This window comes from Poecilia latipinna, unplaced genomic scaffold, assembly GCF_001443285.1.
Source record: "Poecilia latipinna isolate Pla-1442-1.1 unplaced genomic scaffold, P_latipinna-1.0 Scaffold154, whole genome shotgun sequence".
Lineage (NCBI taxonomy): Eukaryota > Metazoa > Chordata > Actinopteri > Cyprinodontiformes > Poeciliidae > Poecilia > Poecilia latipinna.
The window spans coordinates 73,261-91,408 of NW_015112770.1; the positions used below are offsets into that span (position 1 = coordinate 73,261).

The following is an 18,148-nucleotide window of genomic DNA, read 5'->3' on the forward strand; positions in this document are numbered from 1 at the left end:
GATTTGGCTGCATGGGCCACTAAACATGCGAACTGGACTACCTGACGGGTTTTGAAGGGTTGTAATGTAGTTTGGATTGTGAAATTAATTAATGAATCGTTTTCTGAACAGATAGAGAACTAAATAGAAATGGCTCACGAGTCTTGACATTACATTTAGTCATCACTCTGACAGTGACAGTAAAGCCATTTGTTTTTTCATAGATGATATGTAGTAAACTGTATTTGAAGAATTCTAGCTAGGTAACTAAGTCGCTAGGTAGCCAGATAGCTAGCTAGAGAGATAGTTAAATAGCTAGCAAGGTAGAGAGACAGATTTATTTTAACAAAATTCAGTCACTAGATCACAGACTCAAGGAATAACGTGTATAGAATGAATATTTTCTAATTCTAGATTTACTTTTCAAGTATGCAGAGTGTTTGAAATGCATGTCGCTCTTCTCATCAAGTAAAAAAAAAGAAGCACAGTCAACTGATATAATTAACAGCTGTTAAATATGGGCCATCTGCACATGTAACCATCTTGTCGTTGCCTGTTTAACAGACATGTGACTCTTGTGTTTCTTTATTGTGTGTTTTAAAACAGAAGCATTAGTGGGAGATAGTTGCTAGCACTGTCGCCTTGCAGCAAGAAAGCCCTGGTTTCGAATTACATCTTTCTACAAGTGTGCTTCACCCCACAGTCCAAAACATGACTGTGAGGTTCATTGGTCTAAATTGCCCTTAGGAATGAGTATGTGCATGATTGTTTGTCCACTGGGTTTCTGTTGCTGTGTGATGAACTGGTAACATGCCCATAGCGTACCCTGCCTCTTGCCCAATGACTTTGCAAGGACAAGTTGGTATACAGACAAGGGATGGACGGTTTATGTAAAACAGCGTTAGCACTTTTCAAATCGAACATTGACAGTAAAGAGTAGATAATATCCTGACACCCAATTACTGGTTTTCTAACCAAAACTGCCATCAAACATTTGCAGTATTTGGAAATGAGTTTATTTCACTTTGGAGGATGTTTTCTCTCTTTTGTCACCAATGAAGACTCCTGAGTGAATCTTCATTGCACCTCTTGGAATAACTTTGGTATGCTTTGTAACCCTGCCCAGACTAACAGACGTCAAAGATTTTATTTCTCATCTGTTCTTAAATTTCATTAGATTGGGAGCATGATGAACTCTGAGATATTTAAACCTACTTCATGTAGGTAGATTCAATTTAAGAGATTGATTGATTCAACAGGGCTGGTGGTAATCAGATCTGCTTGTTGATAGTCAAAGTTAAGTTTATGGAAAATTCACAAAGGGGAAATTGTGCTTTCAAGTGAGGCCTGTATGGTTTGAATAGAAATCATCACTTGTTTGAGGAACTGAAATATTCAAGTGTCACAAAAAACCTATTCAGAAGACGGAAACACTTTTTTTCCTCTAATGCATTTCCATTACAAATATTCGCAAAATTGTGTCTATATTTCGCTAATGTAAAAAAAAGCACAATTTCACAATTGCTTTGTTTCCAATAAATAAAAAAAAGCAATTTAAATAAGTTTGTTCACACAATAAGTAATTAAAAAACATGCCGCATCACAATCCTTCAACTACTTCCTCTTGTCTTCTTCATGGTTGGCACCAGTAGCTACGTCCAGCTGTTGATCGTATGACTTGTGTGAACAAATAGTTTTTTAATTTTAATTTTGCAAATTAAACCAATGTTGATATGACTAAAAAAAAAAACAAAACAAAACAAAACAAAACAAAAACGCCTCATTCTGGTGCCAAAACTTTTCATAAGAAAACTTGACTTTTTTTTTTATTTTTTAAATTGGCCCGTGTCCATTAAGCAAATTTATTTTCCAAATGTCAAATTGTGCAACTGTATACAACATAAGCTGGAAAAGTTGTTTGTGTTCCAAAATCTGAAAGTGAACAAACTATTATTAAGGGCAATCGTGAAATGGCTCCTCTGTTAGACGGCATTTTATTCGATTTATCAATTTTTGGTCGTCCAACCCGTTGTTATCTCTTCATCTCTTTTGCTCCTTCCACATCTGACCAAAAGTCGGTGCAGCCTCGACATGAGCTCCAATTGACAGGTTGCCTCCAATCTCCAGCCATTTTCCAGCATGCTACCAATCAACACTTTACTCCCACACTGGGGAGATGGAATGTGTGTGAGAAAAAGAGAAAGAAAAAAAAAAGCCAGGGACTGAGGAGGGGATATGGTGTTCGGAAACAGAAATGGGGACAAGAGTAACAAGAAAGCAAGAAGGCAGCTTGTTGTTGAGCATCCCAATTTTACCCCCAGATCTGAGACGCCCCACCGTCTTCTGCTATGCCTGCGTAAAAAGATCTGTGCTTCAGCCGAGGCCTGACGTACGCGGGCGCTACAACCTCATCCGATCCACAACCACCACCAACCACTCGTGTTTAAATAGAAGCATGGAACCTAAAGGAAGAGATTTTCCCAGGCCTTTGCTAATATTTAAAAATAATGTGCTTGCTCTGAATATGAAAGAATCAGTCAAATCACACTGCTGCAGATATTAATCTTTCGTTTTGCCCAATAAGACCTTCTGTACTTTCACATATTTCTGCAATTTATCATAGCGTGGCCTCGCTGCCTAACCCCTCGCCTCACAAGCGTACTATTGATCCGAGCTATTGCAAAGATAAATGCAATCTTTTACCCAATGACCAGATTTTACAAATGAGAATATAAATGGCTTTGCACACATAGCCTTTATCTGTGGTTCGGGTCCGGAGACCTCGCCGGTATACCGTTTAGTTCCGATGTAAATTCACTTTGATGCACTTTCGACTCAAACAGATGGAGGTTTGATGTAGAGGCGGCAGCAGAAATGGGAATTGTAAAGCTAATTACCGACAGAACTGTGAAGAAGGTGAAGAACAAGAAGGAAAAGAAAAAAAAAATCAAAGTACGGTGGGATTTCTGATCGGACTGATTAGTGACAGCTCTGGAGGTAAACGTGGTAGATTTTATTTTCTGACATTGGCAACATGATGAGATGAAGAATGCTCCCTGTGAAAAAAAAATATGACCACCTCTAACATTTTTACATCTTCTCACTTTTTAACCACATTGGGATTTTGTGCAACAGACCAACACAAAAGTTTGAAGAGTTTGGCATGCTTTTGTATTCAACCCCCTTTACTCTAAGGTCCTTATAGAGAAAGAGACATAAACATCTGCCCATAGAAGTCACCTAATTATTAAATGGTTTCAGTCACTAATGGATCATCCAGTCATGTCAGGACCTCTGTGTTGTTGCCCACAAACTGGGCAGAAGTTTTTTATAAAGACTGAACAACAGTATCAAACCCGGTGGTGTTCCAAATATGGTTTCCAAAAACTATATCCATTTTGTTCCTCCACTTCAACAAACCGTTCTGCAGTTTAAAGGTATGATTCAAACTAATCAATTGGTTGTTTTGTGATAGGAGAATGCTGTGGTTGATCGCATTCTCAGATCGAGGTCATTAACACTCGCAAGCAGATCAGGCAACTGAAACCAGACGATCTATATGCCTGCATGAGAACCAAAGAACCCAATCAAACCATTAAACCCAATGCCCAGTCCCAGCCTACACCCCAACCTGACGACCCACCACACCACCCCAAATGGCAAACACACAACAGTGATGGAGGGAGACCCCAGTCCTCCCTCCACCTGCTCAAATGTGGTGTGATATGTGTTGTTATACGGTGCATTTAAAATAATAAAGTGAATGGCATAACTTAGTCTAAAGCCATTGTTTTTAACAGGGTCAACCATTCATGTTACATTTCTCTCAACTACCTTTGAAAGGTAAAACTACAATGGAAATAGGACAAAAGGCTGAACATTCTTTATTGTTTCCTGGAATGAACCATAGTAAACTTAAGGCTTTTTCTCCAGCTATAATGAAAATATGCAAGAATAAAGTTGAAGTAGAATGAGAATAAGTCCTCATAATAAATGATAATGTTACAGCTTTATTCTGGTGATATGACTATTCTCGTAATTTGACGACTTTATTTTCATAATGTATTCTTTTATTTTTTATCAGTATGGTCCTAATACATGAATAAAGTTAGTCTGCTTTGGGGTTTTAATGCTGTTACAAGGTACAACAACTGTTTCCCATAAACAGAAACCTGCGTAGAAGTGAATGCAGGCAGTTTTTATTTAGCTGTGACAAACGCAGAAATTAACCAAGACAAGTGCAATTAGTAGGTGAGGCAAACAGGATGAAAAATAGACTTGCTGAGGTTAGCATTAAGTGAAAAAGTAGACGCATAAGGAGAGAAAAATAGAGAGAGGCGGCAAAACAGGCTCGGGCTAGTCGAACGTGAGGAGGGAGAGGAAGAGCTCAGGAGACAGGGAGTGAGAAAAGGCAGAGTGAAAACAGCAGATATACACCGCGGGCTGTTTGTGGCCGGGTCAAAAGCAGCGGCAGTGACGGTACAGGAGCCCAAACAGAAGGCCGAGGAAGTGGCATTTGTTGATTTCACAGAGCGCCACGGACCGAGCAAAACAATGTTGAAGCAATCAGAGGGTAATTGCTCGCTAATGGCTCCCTTTTCTCTCTCGGCTTTTCTAATTGGCTGGAGCGCCATCTGCCCGCACGTGCGCGCCCCGCGTACACAAGCCGGCCGGCAAATGACACAAAGGGCTGGCAAATTAGGAAATAATGTCTTATGAATCAGACAAGTGGAGCATGAAAGATTTTTCTTCCAGTAGTGAGTGACCCAGGGGAAGCGTTTACAGTTTATACTGCTGTTGAAACCTTCAGCAGGTTTGCATTGATTTTTTTTTTTTTTTTGCCCTTGCAGCAGAGTGGATTAAATAACTGTGCAGACATTTCCTTTAATAAATGGATCCTGGTTAACGTGAAGCGAGTTTGCGAGTCCAACCAGCTGCAGCAGCTGATGGATGCACCCTGCGTCATCGGACGGAGTTTGGTGCACACTCACACCTTCACTGCCAATCATCAGGCATCTCTGCTAGCACTCTACGGGAAATCTGTTTTGTCCGTGCGGCGCAAAGCATCCTGGCAAGGCAAAGGCGAAATTTCGTACGACTAGGAAAAGTGTTTTAGAGAGTAGTAGTTGCCACGGAAACCACCTTTACCCAGGTCCCTTCCCTCCTTTTTGTTTGTTATCCTTGCAGGATCTTACCTAATTGACAGATGCAGAAACTCTGACAAAGACACTTCTGGAAATGACTAAACTCCCAGCCCACTTTTTATTTTATTTTATTTTTTTTACACACACCGGCTCTGCTTACCTCATTTCCTATTTACTGAGACATTCTTCCACACTGCCATATGTTTGTTTTTCCTGTGTGGTGCATCATATTTTTCAGAATACAAGCTAACAAGAGCGCTCATATCGGTTTTTCATATTTCACCTCGTTCCAACTACAAATGTAAATGTACGATGCCCCAAAATAGTGTGTTTTGCCCTTTCATTGCTGTTACAAATCAATAGCTGTGTTTTCATTACAAATGTACAAAAATATGTTGATATTCAGCTAATGCTGAAAAACACAATTTTGCAATTGTCTGAATAAGAAATGCAATCAAATTACATGTGAATAAACTTGATAAGTCATTAAAAAGAATGCCATGTCATCATCCCCCAACTACTTCCTGTTTTCTTGGTGGTTTGCGCCAGTGGTAACATCCGGTTGTTGATCACGTGAATTGTGTTTTTCAAAATGAACCAATTTTGATACAACCAAAAATACATTTCATCCTACCGCCAGAACATTTTCAAAATCAGCTATTTTTGAAATGTCAAATTGCGAAATTATGTGGTCAATGGGAACCAAGTACCAACAAAATGTGACCTTACCTAAAAATTTGAAAAAAATAAAAATAAAAAATAAAAAAGAACATTTAATGTCAAAGTGAAAACCAACTTTAACAAAAAAAAAAAAGACAATTAATAAAAGCAAACTGCTTAAATATTCACTGACTTAATTCAACAGAGGTCCAGCTAGTTGGTGCTTATATTCTCACAATGAGTGGAATGGAGGTCACCAGAGTGCAGTGAGTGTTTATCAAGTGGAAAGCCCGTTCACTGGTTTGTCAGTACTCATGGCAACCATTACAGTCTACATCAGAACGCCAAATTAAATATAAATGCTATTTAATTACATTTCTGTAGAAAAGGCATACATTTTAAATCCCTTTGAGGATTTTTGAAATATATTTTTTAGGATTAGGTATATTTGGAGCTTCAAAGAACATGCACTGCATTGAAATTAAACAAAACATTTTTTTATGAGTCAGAGGGCTTTACTGAGAGTGAGCTCTGATTCATTAAAATATTGTATGATTAATTTAATGTTAAGCAGGTAAAAATAGTTTTAAATATGTTTTTTTACTTGATTTGAAATATTGACCCAAAATATGAACACCAATGATTTAAATTGTGTTCATGTATGAGGGTCCATTTTCAACTAAAAACCTAGAGGTTGGAGTCCTTGTCAAACGGTGTTTTTGACTAAAGTCCCACAGGATTAGAGCCCCAGTTAAACGACATTTAACTGAAGTCCTAAAAGGGGTGCGGGTTTTAATGTTTTTATCTTTTTTAATCTTTTTCAAAATGTCTCTCTTTCTCACTGTTTTTTCAATGTCACATGCTGTTTTTATTTTAATTATGTAAAGCACTTTGAAATGCCTTGCTGCTGAAATGTGCTATACAAATAAAATTTGATTGATTGATTGATTTTAATTTTCCGAAATAATTTCCCCATTATGCACTACTTTGATTATACACTGAAAGTTGGGTTTATAGCATATAAAGTTGGGTTTATTCATATAGTATGGAGTTTCATGGCAATGTATAAGACAGAAGGCAGAAGATATTTTGTCTCAATCATCCTCTTCACACAGCAATTGTATAAACATTGTGGGTTCACCAGGCTGAAACAGAGGTGTCAAGATACCAGCTCGGAAAGTCAAGGACAGCTACACCTGGCTGAGATTTAAAAGAAAAAAAAAAGTGATCGTATGCATCATACATAATAGATTTTGTTTTCTTTCATTGCTCCGCTGCTCCTACAGCGACGGAGCTGGCCGCGGGTCTGTCTGAACGCTCGCCTTTCTTTGAATTCCTTCTCAAACGCTGCCTCCGTCCTTTTCGAGTCCGTCGCCACAAACACCACATTCATCTGAGCTGATGCAAACACGAGCAAGATAACAGAGTTGGAATCGCTCCATTGTTGTCAGCTCAGTAAAAACAAAGTCTTCAAACATCAGCTTGAAGAAACAATGTTGAGAGCTCAGCATTGAAAGGCGGTGCCGCTCTCACACGGAAAAGATCAGAGGCAAAAGCCTTTTTAATTTCAATCTGTGTGTGCCTGCTAGACGTTGTTCCAACCCAGGGCAACGTGAAGTTTGCTTTTATTATACATTTGTGTGATGCAATGGCTTTTTCCAACCATGCTTTGAGTTAGCTTCATTGGTTCTGCTGTTCTCAGATAATTGCTTTCAGACATAGCTTTTATTCTACTTTACGATCTTTTTCAAACTTTGCATCTTCAGGTTTTACACTGGTTTTCACATCGTTGTTAGATTATTGTGCAGAGCGATTAGATTCGATTCAGTTTAGTTATATGGCACTAATTCACATGATGCAACCTCTCAGTCAATCCACAGGGTTTGTTAGCAACTGACTAATCGGCGTTTGTGATCTGCAAAATGCCAATTACCTGGAGGAACTGAAGCTGCCTAACCTCCAACAAGGTGTCGGGGTAAAGAGAAGAGAACTGTACCGAGGACCAAAACCTGTGGTACTCCAAAAGTAACGTTGGAGTGTGAAGAGCTGTCATTTACAAGAACAAACTGGAATCTGTCAAACAAAACAGACTTAAACCAGCCCATTGCTGGTCCTTTCATTTATAAAGACATTTTGACCAGTGCAAATGTAGACCTGTTTCAGCGCTATGATGAACTCAGACTTGACTGAAACTCTAGCTGATCATTTTTATGCAAATGCTCATACATTATACATATCAAATTAGCATCCATAAGGACAGAAGAATCCAATGTTTCCCAGCATAACATTTCAAAACATCATTCACCAAAGTTCAGTTCTGACACTCGTGCCCATCGCTGGTGCTTCCAGCAGCGGACAGCCCATATGAACTCGATGGATTGGTTGAGGCCCTGACAGATAAATTGCAATGGACAATGTGTCTGGACATGTTGCTATGGGAAGCAACAGACACTTCTTCAGAAATTTAAGCTACATGGAAAATTTAAGTTAGCTTCTAAAATGTCGCAGGAAAAGAAAAAGCAATTTAGCCGTGTTTACATCCACTGGTTTGCAGCAAATTAACCAGGCTGCATAAAGTGCAACTTAGTCAGATGCTGACCATAAGAAAAAGGAAGTAAAGGCTGCAAACCAGCATGCAGCACACGTATCAGAAAAACACAGAGAGAGGTTTTCAAGAATGCGATGTAATTCTGTCATCTCAACTAGTATTGGCAATGTTGCATACTGTCCAGAGACAGGAAACTAAAACAGAGACACTAAAAGCGAAAACGGCTGAAAACAGCTGGATGTTCGCTGCGTCAGAACTCATTCGTAAAAAGCGCTTCCGTCTTTTTTGGACAAGCCAAAAACCACCTCAAGCTAGCGTAAAAAAGTTTTAGCAAAATTTGAAAGTTATTTCAAATGTTGCCATTCTTATCAACCTTTTAAAATGGACAAGGACACACATCAAATGAAGCCCAACCCGAGACACAAACATGTGAAGTATGTACGGTAGAAGTCGTTTTTTTCTCTCTCACCATGGCTGTACTCGTGTGTGCTGTGAGCTGCAGCCCAGCACGCCACGGCGCTCTGCCACTCGTCCCCGAGTGTGACAGGAGCAGATGTTGAACTCGGCGCCAGCCGCAGGACTTTGAACACAACTCCCATCAAACAAAACCGACTCCCCCCGCCTTGTGGACAGTGGCTCTGCAGGCCACTTCAGCTCCTTTTTTTGTGTGTTCATCATCTGCTGATGATGCCTGAAGGAAAAAATAAATAAATACACACACACATATATATATATATATATATATATATATATATATATATATATATGAAAAATCCAAAAAGTTCCACTTAAATTAAAGCCCAGGCAAGCGTTTCGGAAAGCTGTTTCATTTTCCTACCTTGTGGCGCTGATGTCACTGCGCTTTGACTGATTGAGTTGTCAGAGTATTTAGGTCACCGTATGAGATTTGATGGACGTGGAAGTGCAGGGGATGATGGGTAAATCGAGCAGCACGGCCTATAAAAAGGTCAGACAGGTTTGCTACATGAGCAAATTAAAAGGACATGGGCTGAAACGATTAATCGGGTAAATAGCGATTAATCGATAATTTAAATAATCAAACTTAGCAATCGATTAATCCAGGGGTGGCCAAGTCCAGTCCTCGAGAGCCACCATCCTGCAAGGTTCAGATGCATCCCTGCTTCAACACACCTGAATCAAATGACTGCCTCGTTATCAGGCCTCTGTAGAGCTGATCCCGGTCTGTTGGAGTAAGGATACTTCTAAAACTTGCAGGATGGTGGCTCTCGAGGACTGGACTTGGCCACCCCTGGATTAATCGTTAAGTAGAGCATACAGACTCAAAAAAGGCCAACTGCTGGAAGAACAATATGTTAAGTAATTAAGCCAAAACTGTTCAAGAAAATATATAAACATTTTACATTTAAGATGAACAAAACCTTTGTCTCTAACCCAGAGTTCCTGAAGTGGCATAGTTTTAGCTTCACCTTATTCAAATTTAGTAAAACTAAAAAAATAACTGATTAAGCACATTTTACAATCCAGTTATAAATAACTTTATCCAAACAATCAACAGATCATCCCTACACTGAACTAATGTTTTTTTTTTTTTTTGCTGTAGATTCATTATTCTTTGCAACAAATAATCAAGTGTCCATTAAATAAATGCCATGTTATTGCATGTTCGGCAATAAAATGTTTATTTTCTCATTTTAAAAAGGAACTGAATTGTTTTTAAGCATCTTTTAAAGATGGTTAAATGGAAAATCAGCAGAATGTGACTACAGTTTTTAACCAATTAATTGATTAATCGTCAATAGAATAATCTCTAGCAGGAGCCCTAAAAAGAACTAAAAGAGGAACAACGGGTGCTTTCACTTGTTTGAGTTTGTCTCCTGGGTGTTTCCAGCTCCTACTCTGTTACATCCTAACTTCTTCCTGGCGTTTCGAGGCAGACAGCAGGTCGGGGTTCTGAACTAGCAACCTGGTGGCCACTTTGAGAGGGAGCCGGCTCCCCTCAGAGGCGTGCCGGTTCAGAGCTCCTGGCAGAGCCTTCTGACAGGGAGCAAACACACGTGGGAGTCGGCCCATCTGTCTCGGCCTCACCTGCAGCGGTTCACGTCTGAACACACTCACGTACGCAACTCGGCCGGACAGCGAGATGTGAGAACGTGTTGGCAGTGACTAACGATGGGAGCGGTGAGGGAGAACCAGCCAGGAGATGAAGTGATCAGTGCATCAGGCAGATCAGACTTTTCCTATTTCCCCCCAAAAACTTGTTCTTCTGATTTTTCTTCTCTTCCTCACAAGATTCGGTTTGATGGATGTAATATTGTTGATTTCCTTTTGAAATGTGTGGCTTTACTAAATGTATTGTTTGAGGTAGGCAACACAAAGTTTGAACTTTAAAGAATTAAAACCAGAAATTAAATATGGGCTTTGACTGGGCCACTATAACATTAGAATACATTTTGATCTAAACCGTTCCATTGAAGCTTTGGTTGGGTTTTTAGAGTTGTTGTATTGCTGGATGGTGACCTAAACCACAGCTTCAAGACCGTCTTCTAGAACTGCTCTGTATTTACTGTAGCTCGGTTTCCTGTAAGTTGTCATGAGAATTTTGAGAGAACTTTTAAAATGTCACAAAAAAGGAAAAAGAAGATGCGAGTTTAGGCGTGTTTTCATCGACTGGCTTGGAGAGAATCAGATGTCAACGTGACGCATGGTTGTAATAAACACGATGTAGAGGTTGCAAAACAATAGAAAAATGGGGCATATAAGATCAAAAACTGATTTTTTTTCTGAGTTTTGTGGATGCGAGTGTTCGCTACTTCAGCACTTATTTAGCAAACGTGTTTCCATCTCGCCTTTACTGCTTTGGCTCTTTTTGTGAAAGCCAAAAACCACCTGAACAAACGTTAAAACTTTTTATTTTGCGAAATTGACAAAGATGTTTTGAATTTTGGCGTTTCCATCAACCGCCTCCAACGCGCATAAACAAAGACGCAAATGGAAAACCTTCTTCTCACCATCTTCACATCAACACTAAGCAGCGGGACTATAAACTCATTCTAAAAGGTCAGATTTAAGGAGAGAGTCATAATTACCTTGCCGACAGATTGAGGATCTGGGTTGAGGATCTCTGCAGCTGCTCCAGAATCACCCTGGGCCTCTCAGCTGACTCTTCATTTAATGCTCTCCCTGCTCAGTCTGTCTGTTATGGAGGACGACCACATCTTGGTAGGTTTGTGGTTCAAATATACTTTTTTAATTTTTGTATGTTGGATTAAACTCTCCTCTGCAATTTGAAAACTTAGGGCTTGTTTTATAACTCTAGCCCTTCTTTAAAACCTACTTGCAGCTTTACCCCCACCTGATGCGCATTATTCAAGTATTTAAAGTTAAGATTAGTTGTGGGTTATTCTGAGGCTGTGGAAATTGCAAAACTAGAAACGGAGGCAAAACATTCCAGGAGACCTCCTGTGTAGGGTGAAAGGTCATGACCAAACATGTGGTCTACAGATGATAACCTGGAACAGAGGAGTTGAAGGGTCATGTAGTTTACTATATTTAGGGGTGACATGGCACACTCTTCATGTTCTTTTTTGTAGGATAAATGAATAAATAACCCAAAAACCAAAACAGTTTATCACATTAAATCCCAAAAAAACACACTGACTTTTGTGCTTGGACAAAACTGGGATTCATTTAAGGGATTTGAATACTTTTTCAAGGCACCATTATAATTTTGTATCCCTATAATATATCTGAAACATATTTATTGATTAAATCTACCGTATTTTCCATATTAAAAGGTCACGTCAGTCAAAAAATGTGTCATAAAGAGATAAAAAACAAACACAAGTCACATGACGAGCCAAACTAAGAAAAAAGTGTGACTTGTATACTAACAATATATATCGCAACAGAAAATTGATTAGTATCAATACATAACATCTGGTAGAATTCTCATAAATGTCGCTGAACTCTGATCCAGAACAGCATAGCACTCTGGGAGATGTAGGCAGAGGAAAGGCTGTTGCTGCTCAATCCCTCACAGCCAGTTAAACTGGGATGGTGGCATCAACCAACAGTCACTTTTTGGTTACCTAGCAACAACCTGTTGAGTAACTTGTGCAGCAGCAGCTTCATGTTTGGTCACCTGCGCCTCATAACTGCTCATCATTCTTAGAAAGAAACAGCCTGGAGTAAAAACTGTGGATGAAACATTCGAGGTCGTGTCACCAGTTTGTCAGAACTTCAGATATTTAAAACAAATAAGAAAATCAATGATTATCAATATTGACCGATGCGATATGCTTACATTGCATCAGCCCTATTCTCCAGCCGTAGCAATTTTATAATTCAGAAAATCTGGCGCAATTTGTTGTGAAGAATAATTTTGAGTAAGCATTTGTTGTCACGGTAATGAGGAGCCGGAGGAATAACCAAAACATTTATCTGAATTTGAAACAAATAAGCTGTTTACAGCTACTTTGCATTTTTTGCTGATTAGTTTCTATTCGAACAACACAATAAGGACTTCATAGATTTTATTATTGTTCATTTTTTTTGCCATCCTGAATCCAGTTGAAGTAAGTGATTAATTTCTCAGAGAACAGTCTGGGCTCTTTAATTCCTGTGGCGTTCGGCGGCGGGGATGGAGGGGTGGAAAGGTGTGTGACAAAGAGAGAGGAGGGGTGAAGAAAGCAAGATAAAAAGAGAGAAGGACAGATTGTGAACGAGCAAAGGAAAGGTGGTGGTGGGTTCCACCTTAAGCGGGGATTCATTACCATGCATCTGTCAAAGCGCCGACGGAGGTCTTGTTGCCAATGGCAATGTGGAAGGGAGTTAAAGAGCACGAGCAACCCCCTCCCACCCGTTTTCTTTCTTTCTTTCTTTCATTCCCTCCTTCCCCTCTCTCTGAATGTCTCGCCTGTCTCTCCGGCTCTCTCGCTCTGAGCCGGAGCAGTTAGACACATCAGCATGTCTGTCATTGCTCCGGCTTTGCCATCTGCAGAAGCCGACACTGTGCAGACAAGAAAAGTCCATTATCGCTTCCCTCACTGTGACTATTTATCTCTCTCACCATCTCTCCCTGTCACTTTCAAGCCCACCCACCTACCCCACCCTGCCTGCTCTGCTACCACCCACCCACACAAACACACACACACACACACACACACACACACACACACACAAACACGGCATCGACTGGGACTGTCACGGGCAAAACATTGCATCACTTGTCTTTCCATCTTTCCTCAGGAAAAGTGGCACTGAGCACACCTTTTCCTCCAAAAGGGAGGTGGATGTAAACAATGTGTTTGTTGGGGAGAATATTCTATGATGTGTGTGTGCTTGTGTGTGTGTGTGTGTGTGTGTGTGTGTAGACTAACTGAATAATACCCCAAACACCTATCGTCCATGTGTTCCTTCCATGAGACATTTAACCCCCAACTGCTCCAGCGGGAAGGCTCCAAGCCAACCCACTGGATCAGAAAGTTTGGTTTCTAAAGCCGCCTGGGACCAAAGTCAAGGCTGGAAAATTTCACAAGAGGAAAACAAAGAATTTTAGAGAAGCTCCGATCTGATAATATCGGCATCGGTCCTGATATTGAAAAGAGTTCTAGATCGGGTATCGTGACAATGTGTCCAATCCATAAGGTCAGATCTATTCAGTCTAGTTCTATACTTCATGCTCTGAGCGACATCAAGCCTTACTATTTACAGCTCTGGGAAAAAAATACAAGACCACTTAAAATGATCAGTGTCTCTGATTTTACTTTTTATAGGTATGTGTTTGAGTAAAATGAATATTGTTCTTTTATTCTATGAATTACTGACGCCACGTCTCTGTATTTTACATTATATTTACAATTCCTACATGCACTTTCTGAAACATTTGAAAGGTTTGTTGCAGTTTACATTTACATGAATGACCATGTAAATGTAAACTTACAAAAACGACTTGTTTTTGTAAGTTTTCAGTTTCAGTTTACCATTTATTTTTACATTGACTGTTCTACTCCTAATTGCATTGACTGAACAAATAACAGTTGCTTTTACATGTTTGACCAAACTTATGAAGATATTGGTGTATTTAAGTGTGCTGTACTAATGCAGAGTTAGCAAACATGTGTAATTCAGTACATTTATGTCTGTGTTTAAGGCAATTCAGCTGTTCTTTATCAGATTGCATCGGCTGATACTAATCCTCAGATATCCGCATCAGTATTGGAAATGCTCTCAGTGCTTCTCTAACGAATTACTGCAACTGAATAAAGGAGATCTTCCTTTAATAACAAAACCGGCTGAACTGGGGTTAAGACATTTGTGGACATTTAGGTCATTCATGTAGTCCGCTATGATGCCCTTAAAAACTGCGTATCAAACTCCCCTCTTTCAACTCTTAATACAGAATACCTTAGAAAAACCCAGCACCAATCCGCTTTGCTTTCCCTGGACAGTTTGGCATTTTGTGCTATCTGCGGAATTGCATTCGGGCAATGCACTCCCCCACTGTGACCTTCATTTTAAACTACAAAAACCCCGATGAGTAACAAAGCGAGCCCTATTTCAGCTCGCTGAAATCCCTGCCCACACACCCTCTGAGCACTCGCTATCTGAGCTGGAGCCAGCCAGCGTCTAGGTGAGAGAGGGCCGGTCGGGGATGGAGAAGGGTCATGCCTGGCCTAACTGAATAGATAGGATCTCTATCAGCGCTACAGAGACCTCATACCTTTCAAGCCTCCAAGCATGCTAACAGAAAGCCAGGTGAGAGTCCTTCCATGTCCAGGATACCTTTTAACAGAGAGATCAGCACAAGCTCATAAGTTATAACTCTGATGTTTCGTGCGAATTCTGGCAGAAGGTAAATGCTACTGATGTCCCGCTTCTTTTTATGTTCTAGACGAGGGACAAATGCTAAGGCTAACTAGCATATCCTGGCAAAGGAAAGGCTTCCCTTCTCTCTCTTTGTACAATCGCCTCTTTGTATCTGCGATTGTACAAAGAGGCTCTTCCCATCATGCATCTATACACATTTTTGGACAACTTTGACATTTTTGACGCTCAGTATCAAGTGTTTGACTTCAAAGTTCACAAGCGTCGAACTTGAGGTATTGGTGTACAGTCTGAACACACGCTCTTTTAGCAAAACACCGACAGAAGACAAAGAAGTCCTCAAGGTTTGACTACATGGAGTCATTGTAAATGACTCAGCGACTCAACATTTACATTCAGTCATCTTAAACTGGCGACGCTGTCGAGGCTGAAGTGAGAAAACCAGATTCGTCTAACTTCTTGTTTTGTCTTTGATTTTCTATACTCCACATAAGGCCCTGCTAAACCAACAGGATCCGATGAGTCTGAAAGCTCTGCTTCATCCCCAGTAAATACATCGGATTCCAGTACGCTAGAGGAAAAACAGTGACGACGTCTCCGCCAATCTAGGCAACCGGGTGATCCCTCTGTTGTTCTCTTCAACCAGCATTTACTCCCGTGTTTATCTACATCGCCAGGCCCAGCTGCCGTCCGCTGATTGGTTTTGGCTGAGTAATGAGCACGATTGACACAGAGTACAATTTAATTAGGAGCCTCAAACAGCAACGCAGAGATGGAAGATACTGGAAAGGCACGGGCATGACGATTAATGAAACGACGCCTTCCCGGCATTCCATCATTTCAATCTGATTTATTAATTATCCGTGGCGGTATTCTTTTTGGTTTTTATCTTGCTTGTCATGCAAATTGGCAAAAGAGATGCACTAAAACAGAGAACACACACAGACACACACACAGATATCATGGGGAGGCCTTCGTTCGAGCCGCGTGATGCCGAGCTGTGCCTCGCAGCAGGTTGCTGTGAAGTTGTACATGAAATTTGGTTTGACTGGCAGTTTAGTAAAATCACTACATGCAAACATGGCAAAACTTGGCTGAGCTCTTATATGCACCCATTATTTGATTTTTTTTTTATAGGCACAGGGGTAGAAGCTGGCATTTTGATTAAATGCTGCATGGTTTCTGCTGCCGAGACGGTAGGTAGTGGAAAATAATAAAATAAAAAAATAAAAAAATGAAATCCCACTTTAATTTCCAGCTGCTGGCTGCCTCTGGCACAGATTAGGACCAGATCACGCTCGAGTGCGCTTTACGTCCTCTGTGGTGCCCTGTTGTTAACCAAACGCGATCAGACAGACAGTAATACAGAAAGTGCAGAATGGCAGACAGACGCAGTGTGAGTGTAAACAAGCAGGCTCTCGGTCTTTAAAGAAGCGAAGCTGTGCTGTGATAAAAGAGATGAGAATCTCAAACTTCAGTTTATATCATTTTAAAATCCATCTTAGTTTAAGTTTATATGTTTTATCCTACATGCAAGCAAACTAAGCTAAAAAAACCCCCACAATTATTTTGAATGAAGGTCGGATGTTTTCCTGATATATTTCTGTGTTTCGTGTTTACATACCCTCATAACAGGAAGGAATATCACAATTTATCACTCTTAAAGACATATTTCAGTCATTATTTCTAGGCTGGAATGATTCTACAACATACAACTTCAATGAATGAAGAAAATAACTTTTTTCTCTGAAAGGTACTTCCAAATTTTTTGCACTGAATTTGCCTATTTGTGGATTTTTTTTTTATTATTTAATAGAACACATCTAAAATATCCAGGAAAAAAATGTAGTTTGGAAGCTGAAATACCTTGGCCAAATGCCACCTGTTGTGCTACTGATTGGTGTTTACTAACCAGTCAGTCCAGGAGTGCCATTCTTTATTCTTGGTGCTGATTGACTGTATGACCAAGAACGGAGACAAGGAAGACTGTAGATATTAGCTTCTGCAGTAGTAGTAGGATGGTTTGTAGTAATGTATTTCTTTAAAAAGAAATACATTTTCTGTAGTTATTTATCAAACTGCATACCTTGTCGTTTTTCAGAAGGTCATGTAACATTAGCGGCTCTATGAGTTTTATTCAGGTGGACTTAGGGCAAAAATGGGTTTGTGGTTTTGAGCTAAATGGTGCAACGCTGTGAGCAATGAGAAAGTTTACTTAAACTACAAAGTAATTTAGCAAGGGTAATTTCAAAATTTTTGCTCAAGTACATATATATATAGAATAGATAGATCGATCGATAGATAGATACACAACAGATGCTTTTTGCGTTAAGGGAAAAACATTTTATCAAGATATACATTTTTGATTAAAACATTTGAGTTAGCAAAGCAGTATTTCCACTGAGGGCTGATAAACCAGTGGAATTACATGCATGCTTATGTATAGGGATAATATTTAAGTCCCTGGCCTGTCCAATCAGGAGGAGACTCGGGGGAAGATCCAAAAAAAAGCTGGAGGGGATTGGAAATATAATCTTTCATGTCTGGTAATATCTAGGAAAGTTTCATTGGGGATGACTGGGATATCGTTCCTGGATTTGTAACCCTCTTAACCCGATCTTGGCTAGGCGGAAAACTCTAGATCAGGGGCCCCCAACCTACGGCCCGCAGGCCGGATCCGGCCCGCCACGTCATTTGGTCCGGCCCCCTGAACAATGCCGGACCCGGCCCGCCTCCTCATACCAGAGAGCATTCAGTGTTTTTTTTTCATATATTGTATTTTCCGGTTTATATGTGGATTTTTCTTCAACCACCAGGGGGGCTCTTGAGCAGATGTGAAACTAACTTTCCCTCAATGGAATATATACTAGTCAGTCCCAGTCACCGTTTCACTCACGGTTTTTTCCATTTGCATTCTGGGTAAAAATCTATCTAAAAGCGCGAATGTGTCGTCGTCGTCGTCCCCCCCCCCCCTCGACAGTTTCAAAGACAGAACAGCCGCCCCCCTTGA

General features: G+C 40.2%; 1 long non-coding RNA gene across 1 annotated transcript in view; it reads right to left on the reverse strand.

The window, feature by feature from the left end:
* Nucleotides 1-7,831: 7,831 nt before the first annotated feature.
* Nucleotides 7,832-18,148, reverse strand: part of LOC106945637 (uncharacterized) — a 46,429-nt gene continuing 36,112 nt past the window's right edge. The window contains exons 2-3 of the long non-coding RNA XR_001424601.1: nt 9,170-9,288; nt 7,832-9,022 (exon numbers count right to left, since the gene is read on the reverse strand). This is a non-coding gene — a long non-coding RNA (uncharacterized LOC106945637). The remainder of the gene's footprint in view (nt 9,023-9,169; nt 9,289-18,148) is intronic.